This window comes from Halichoerus grypus, chromosome 1 (genome assembly GCF_964656455.1).
Source record: "Halichoerus grypus chromosome 1, mHalGry1.hap1.1, whole genome shotgun sequence".
In the NCBI taxonomy this organism is placed as follows: Eukaryota; Metazoa; Chordata; class Mammalia; order Carnivora; family Phocidae; genus Halichoerus; species Halichoerus grypus.
In genome coordinates this window covers 201122506-201129565 of record NC_135712.1, presented here as the reverse complement: position 1 = coordinate 201129565, position 7060 = coordinate 201122506, and positions in this window count along the sequence as shown.

Here is a 7060-nt window from a genome sequence, read left to right as displayed (position 1 = left end):
ATGAAGGCTGTGGTAGACTTGAATTAATTTTTGTGTAAGATGTGAGGTTGAGGCTGAGGCTTATTATTTTCTTCCTGCCCATGGATATCTACTTGCTTCAGCGCCATTTGTTGGAAAGGCTGTCTTGGCGCCTTCGTCAAAAAGCAGTCGGGCATCTTTGTGAGTCCAATTCTACATTTTGTGTTTTTTTTCATTGATCTATCTGTCCCTCTGTGAAAACCACACTGCCTGGATTACTGTAGCTCTGTATGACATCCCGAAATCAGATAAAGTGATTCCTCTGGCTTTAGTCCTCGTTTTCCAAAATTGTTTTTAGCGGTTCGAAGTCCTGTGACTTGACATGTAAATGTAAGAATAATCAACTTATCTATGTCTTTTTCTTTTTTTTTTTTTAATTTTTTTATTGTTATGTTAATCCCCATACATTACATCATTAGTTTTAGATATAGTGTTCCATGATTCATTGTTTGTGCATAACACCCAGTGCTCCATGCAGAACGTGCCCTCCTCAATACCCATCACCAGGCTAACCCATCCTCCCAACCCCCTCCCCTCTAGAACCCTCAGTTTGTTTTTCAGAGTCCATCGTCTCTCATGGTTCTTCTCCCCCTCCGATTTCCCCCCCTTCATTCTTCCCCTCCTGCTACATTCTTCTTCTTCTTTTTTTCTTTCTTAACATATATTGCATTATTTGTTTCAGAGGTACAGATCTGAGATTCAACAGTCTTGCACAATTCACAGCGCTTACCAGAACACATACCCTCCCCAGTGTCCATCACCCAGTCACCCCATCCCTCCCACCCCACCCCCCACTCCAGCAACCCTCAGTATCTATGTCTTTTTCTACAAAAAGACCTTGATGGGATTTTAATCTAAATTGGTTTAAACCTATAGATCAACTGGGGGGAAAATTGACCTCTTTACTATGTTGAGTCTCCCAAACCATGAACACAGTCTGTCTCTCTCCATTTATTTAGGTCTTTGGTTTTCTTCACCAGCGTTTTACAGTTTCCAGCACCAAGTCCTGCAAATGTGTTGTTAGAATGATATCTAAGTATAATCTAAAAGCCTTTTGGAGCAATTGTAAATGGTATCGTGTTTTCAGTTTTGGTTTCCAAGTGTCCATTAATATATAAAAATGTGATTGATTTTTGTTTGTTAGGGCTCCCCCCACCCCCCGCAATTTAGCTAAACTCTGTTATTAGTTCTGAGTTTTTTGGTAGATTCTTCAGAATTGTCTCTGCAGATGACCATGTCATCTTCAAACAGGGACTACATTTTATTTTCTCCTTTTCAGTTGACGCACCTCTTATTTCTTCCTCTTCCTTATCGCTGGCTAGGATCTGTGGTTGGGTAAGAGTGGTGAGAATGGGCATCTCGCCTCATTCCTGATGCTAGAGGGAGGCACTCAGCCTCTCACCAGCAAGTGTGATGTAGTCGCTTGCTCTCTGTAGTTGCTGTTTATCATGTCAAGGAAGTTTATATTCATAGTTCACTGTTTACTATGAATGGGTGAACTATTTTGTCAAATGTTTTCTCTGTGTTACTACTCGGCAAATGGACCCATTTCCTGTAAGATTTTGCATTTATGAGCATAAGGTTGTTCATAGTGTTCTCTCTTGATCCCTTTTTCGGCTGAAGAATCTGTAGTGATATCCCCTCTTCAGTCCTGACATGGATTCGTGATTGGTGTTTTCTCTCTGTCTCTGTCTCTGTCTTTCATGTCTTGCTAGAGGTTTACCACTTCTAACAATTTTTTTGGGAAAAAACGGCTTTTTGTTTCACTGATTTTGTGTGTTGTTTCTATTTTCAGTTTTATCAATTTGTTTTGTCCTTCTTCCTACTTCCTTGGGGTTTTTTTGCCCTTTTTCTACTTTCTTGAGAAAGAAACTTAGATTACCAATTTGAGACTGTTCTTTTCTAACCTAAGCATTTCGTGCTGCGTGTTGGCCCCTCAGGGCTGTCTCAGCTGCACCCTGCTGATCTCGACTCATTATATTTTTGTTTTCATCTAGTTCTATGTATTTTTTTTATTTCTTTTGAGACTTCCTCTTTGACCCATGGATGATTTAGAAGTGCATTTTTAAATTTTCAAATGTTTAGAAACGTTGCTTGATTCATTTTTAGTTGATTCCATTTTGGTCTGAGAATGTATTCTGTGTTATTTCAATCTTTTTAAACAAAATTTTTGAGGCCCTGGATGTGGTTTATCTTGGGGAATGTTCCATGAGCACTGGAAAATATTGACTAATTGTGAAGGCATTGAAATCCTATATTAATTCCCTTCCTGGCCAAAGTTACCTGCAGGGGCCTTTTTCATGAGCAAACCCTGACTGATATAGGATGGTTATATCCCACACCACACAGCAATCCCTCCTGAAATCCCTTCTGCACTTTCTGTCTTCTTTTCCCAAACTCTTTCTCAATCTGCTGCGCCATTGCTAAGTGTCCCTTCCCTTTGGGCTCTACAAGGCCTTGCCAATCCCCTGGGTGCCAAGCCGCATCTTTCTTCCCAGACCTCACATCACACCCACTCCCCGTGCCACTTGATCCTTCAGAAATCTTTCCTCTCTCAAATTAAAAAATTTGCACCCTCCTCGCCCCCATCATCTCATTAAGAACCTTCTTTGTGACTCATCCTCCTTAGAATGCAGAGGGGACTGTAAGTAGCGAATAAAACTCCCCACCTCTGGGGCTGTGGTGCACTTGTCTTCTTGACCACCTGCCCCGAGGTCTAAGTTGTGGGAAGCTTATTCTAGAGTCTAGAATCCTTCTAGAATCTTTGAACAACAACAGAATCTTGATATTCTTGATGATCCGGGTTATTTTGAAACCTGCTCCCACAGGAGTGGGAAAAGGCTGTTGTTGACTTGTTCTCCTCATGCTAATAGCAGAGGCTTAGGAGTCCAGAAGGATCGGGCCACAAACCTATTCTCTGCCACTGGGTGGCCGTGCTGCCCCGGTGGGTCATGTAATCTCACATGGCTTTCATCCTCACCTGTAACTTGGACACCTCTAAATCGTGACGAGAACCTGACAAACCATGGTAAACACTTGGCATGAGACTGTTCAAAAGAGGATAGTTCTTCTCATCGTGTGCTGTTTAGGTGTGATGGTGTTGTTGTCACACCTTGCGTCAGTATCTCTTGCTCCTTCTTCTTCCTCGCTTTCCTTTCACCTTCAGAGAGCTGTATGCAGGCCCGAGAGAGTTAGTAACTCCTGGGCACACCGATAGACTACCCGTCGAGCCTCTCTTGCATTTACGTGTGGTCGTATCACTGAGTTCTAGCCCGTGGAATTGGACAAACACGATGTGAGCAACTTCTAGGCCTGTTCTGTTCATACTCTTTCCCCTACCTCTTGGGTGAGATGGCTGTATACACTGTGATCTTGGTGCCAGCTAGAGTGATATGTAAGGTGTCTCCCTCCCTGAATTAATGATTGGAGGCAGACCGCCACCAATGAGTGATCCTGATTAGCTACACATGATCCAGAAATCCATGTCTAAGCTCATTACGCATTTTGGAGTGTGTTTGTGAGTAGCTAGCATTTTCTTTCTTTCTTTCTTTTTTTTTTTTTAAGATTTTTATTTGTTTATTTAACAGAGATAGAGAGCACAAGTAGGCAGAGAGGTAGGCAGAGGGAGAGGGAGAAGCAGGCTCTCCACTGAGCAGGGAGCCCGATGCGGGGCTCGATCCCAGGACCCTGGGATCATGACCTCAGCCGAAGGCAGACGCTTAACCATCTGAGCCACCCAGGCATCCCTAACTAGCATTTTCTTAACTGATGTAGAAATTGGTACCTTGAAGTAGTGCCATTCAAATACCTCAAATATGTCGTATTGGCTTCATGTTCAGGCAGCGGGCTGCAGAGAATATGATCTTAAGAACTGGAAAGATGTGGTGGCTTGGAGTTGGGGGCAGAGGGGGGATGGACAGCAAAGGGGCACAAGGAATGTCTTGGGGTGATTGCAAATGTTCCATATCTTGACTGTGGCAGTTGCTTCCCAGATACATACGAGTGTCAAAATTCAACAGATGGATGCAGTTTATTGTCCAAAAATGGTATCTTAATAAGTTGATGCAAAAAAGCAACTGCCATCTGTAGTAAATTCCCTATCTTCTATCAGGTTCCCAGACCCTTGAGGTGAGGATTCACATGCGAGTAATTTTTTTTTTAATTTAAATTCTAGTGAACATGGAGTGCAATATTGGTTTCAGGAGTAGAATTCAGTGATTCATCACTTACATACAACACCCAGTGCTCACTGTAACAAGTGCCCTCCTTAATCCCCATCACCCACCTAGCCCACCCCCCACCCACCTCCCTCCATCAACCCTCAGCTTGTTCTCTGAGTGCTCTCAGAAGCAACCAGAAAGCACGGGAGTGAGAAAGCAGGACAGGTCAGGAGGAAGTCAGCACGAGTGACCACAGGCAAAGCACCCCCTCCGCCCCATGTGCATAATGTGCACATTTTCTTCCGATTGTTTTTTAAGGAATATAGAATTAAAGCACAGGTGTTCGGATATAAAAGTCAGCGGCTGGATCTTGGGCATGGGCTGCTGGAGTGGGCTGGGAGTCCAGGCCAGGTGCACACTCCCCCAGCCCAGCCCTGTGCCACACCCTGACCTCCAGGGAGGCAGCGATTGGGGGGGGTGTGTGGGTGGGGCTGGGATCCAGTGCAGGGGGGTCCAGGCCCAGCCCCACTGTGTTCTGGCTGTGTGATCTTGGGCTCATTGCTCAACCAATTCACCTCAGTTCCTCCTCTGAGAAATATTAAAAACAAACTCACTTACCTCACAGGCTCAAGGAGAGACCTTTTACTCAACACCAAGTGCGTGAAGCCCTTCGAAGAGGCCCTGGTGTAACACAGGTGCTCAGGAAAAGCTTTTTTTATTATTAAACCATCATTTCTCTGCCCCTCCTCCCCTCCCCCAACTTCCCCACCGTGAACAACAGCTCCCCAGCCCTGTCACTCATGGCCGCTGTGAGTCCCTTATGTCCTCTTGCATTCGGGACTGACGGGCCCTTCCTCCAATCCCCACACTGGCTCTTTTATCTTTTCCAGAGCAGAGACTCGGGCACATTTTTTAACTCAGGCAGGATTCGCACCTTGCCAAACAGAAGCTCAACACGTTTAAAAAATAGATCCAGATAAATCTTGTTCTGTGAGAGCGAACCATCAGTCCTTTCCACCCTGATGTCCCACTTCGGGTGTCCTTGCAGCCCTTGGGGTGCCTAGACACCCCCCCAGACGCCATACTCCTGGGTCGTGAACAAAGCAGAAATGGACTTTTCTCGAATGGGAGAAACATTTCCTGCTGCTGTTGGGAGAAAGAAATGAGCACGAGGATCTATAATCTACCATCCCTTCTAACTCCTGCTTCTCTTGTCTATTTTATCTATTTTCTCCCTCCTCCTCCTTCTCCTTCCACCTCTTCCCCTTTCCCTCCCGCCTCACATTTCCAAGGGCAGCCCGTCGCAGAGTATAAGGGAACATGGAAGAAAGGACTTCACTTTCTACTCCGCTGACATTATGCAAGTTTGCTCCTGCTTATTCAGGGGTGTATTGTAGCCCATACCCCGGGGGGGGGGGGGAGAAAACTGTATTTTCTGCACCATTTCTGAATCATTGCATGCTTTTTTTCTTCGCCATCCTATTTCTTTACTCATTTTCACATTAGAGTTTTGATGTTTACACGGATGAATAAAAAAGAACAGAGCGAAACACACAAAATGGTTAGAGGGACGGTAGCGGGACCCCAGAGCCTCAGGAATGGCCCGTCGGGGCCCCGGGGTCTGTTTCCAGGCTAATCGGAATACGCAGGTAGTGCTAGTCCAGATCCCTGAAAAGCGGACACCAAGGAGGTTTTATACCTGTTAGGGTTTGTGAGGGGAGGCGCCGTGAGGGGAACTGGGGGGGGGTGGCTGGGAGAGCTCTCAGGCCCCCCGCGGAGCAGGGCAGGATGGTAGAAGCGCTCTGGCCATCACGTAGAGGCAGACGGAGGGACGTTTAACGTCCCACTGGGGAGCCCTCATTCTGAAGTCAGCCCAGAGGAGAAAGGTGTCCCAGGAATGGGCCTGCCTCAGCATCCCCACGGCCCTAGGTCAGGGGCAGATGGGGACCATGGGACGTGGGGGCTTGGGGCAAGCACAGCGCTGGCTTCAGAGCCTGGCAGGGGGCCATGGTCGATCCCCCAGTCGGAGGTGCGCCGGGCATGCTCACGGCCACCGCATCGGGGTGGGGTTTGCTCCAGCTTTGCTTTAATTCTGGACTTGAGTTGGAGGCCAGTGCTGAGGCTAGACTCTGCTTTTCTGTTTTCTGCACATCCCGCCAAGTCCACTGTCTCCCCAAATCACAGCTTCCACGCGCTCACTCCAGTCTTTCTTGTGAACCGTCTAGGAGGGGCAGGTCACGTCTGTGAAGGCTTGCTTCGGTAGATTTTTGAGCTTCACAGAAGGGTGGTGCGCTGTGGATGGAGGGAACTCGGAGATAACACTGGACCACCAGCGAGCCGCCTACCTCAGCCCTTCCACTAACCCCACTGGGAAAATGTTGGCGACAAGAGGTGTGTGGTCCGAGCTCAGCCTCTGTGCCCCAGGTGGGCCCCAAGACCCTGTACCCAGGAGCTGGTGACCGGAAGCTGGGTGAAATTCAAGGAAGCTCATGCTCTCTGCTGCTCTGGCAATCACTTCCTTTCACACGCTCCTGGCTGAGGTTGACCTGACCTCTCCTGCGAGGCACTTCTGGCCCTCTCCTTGCGTCTGAAGGTTCTTGGTTTGTTTGTTTCTCCCGCCCTTGCTTCTATATTCCTAAGCTGTCCTCTGTTGGGTTTGTTATGGTGGGGGTGGTGGTTTGGATTGTTTTTCCTCTGAAATGTTTCTGCTTTAGTTTATGTGACATTTAGAATCTGGATGATCACAGGGCATTAGTGTTTGGGGTTAGGTTTTCCTGTGAGTTTAGTGCCTTGAGTGGCCTGAAGGAAGCACCAGAAGTCTCTTGCCCCTCCTGGGAAGAGTCAAGACAGAGCAAGCCCCTGTGGACCTCAGGGAAACCTCC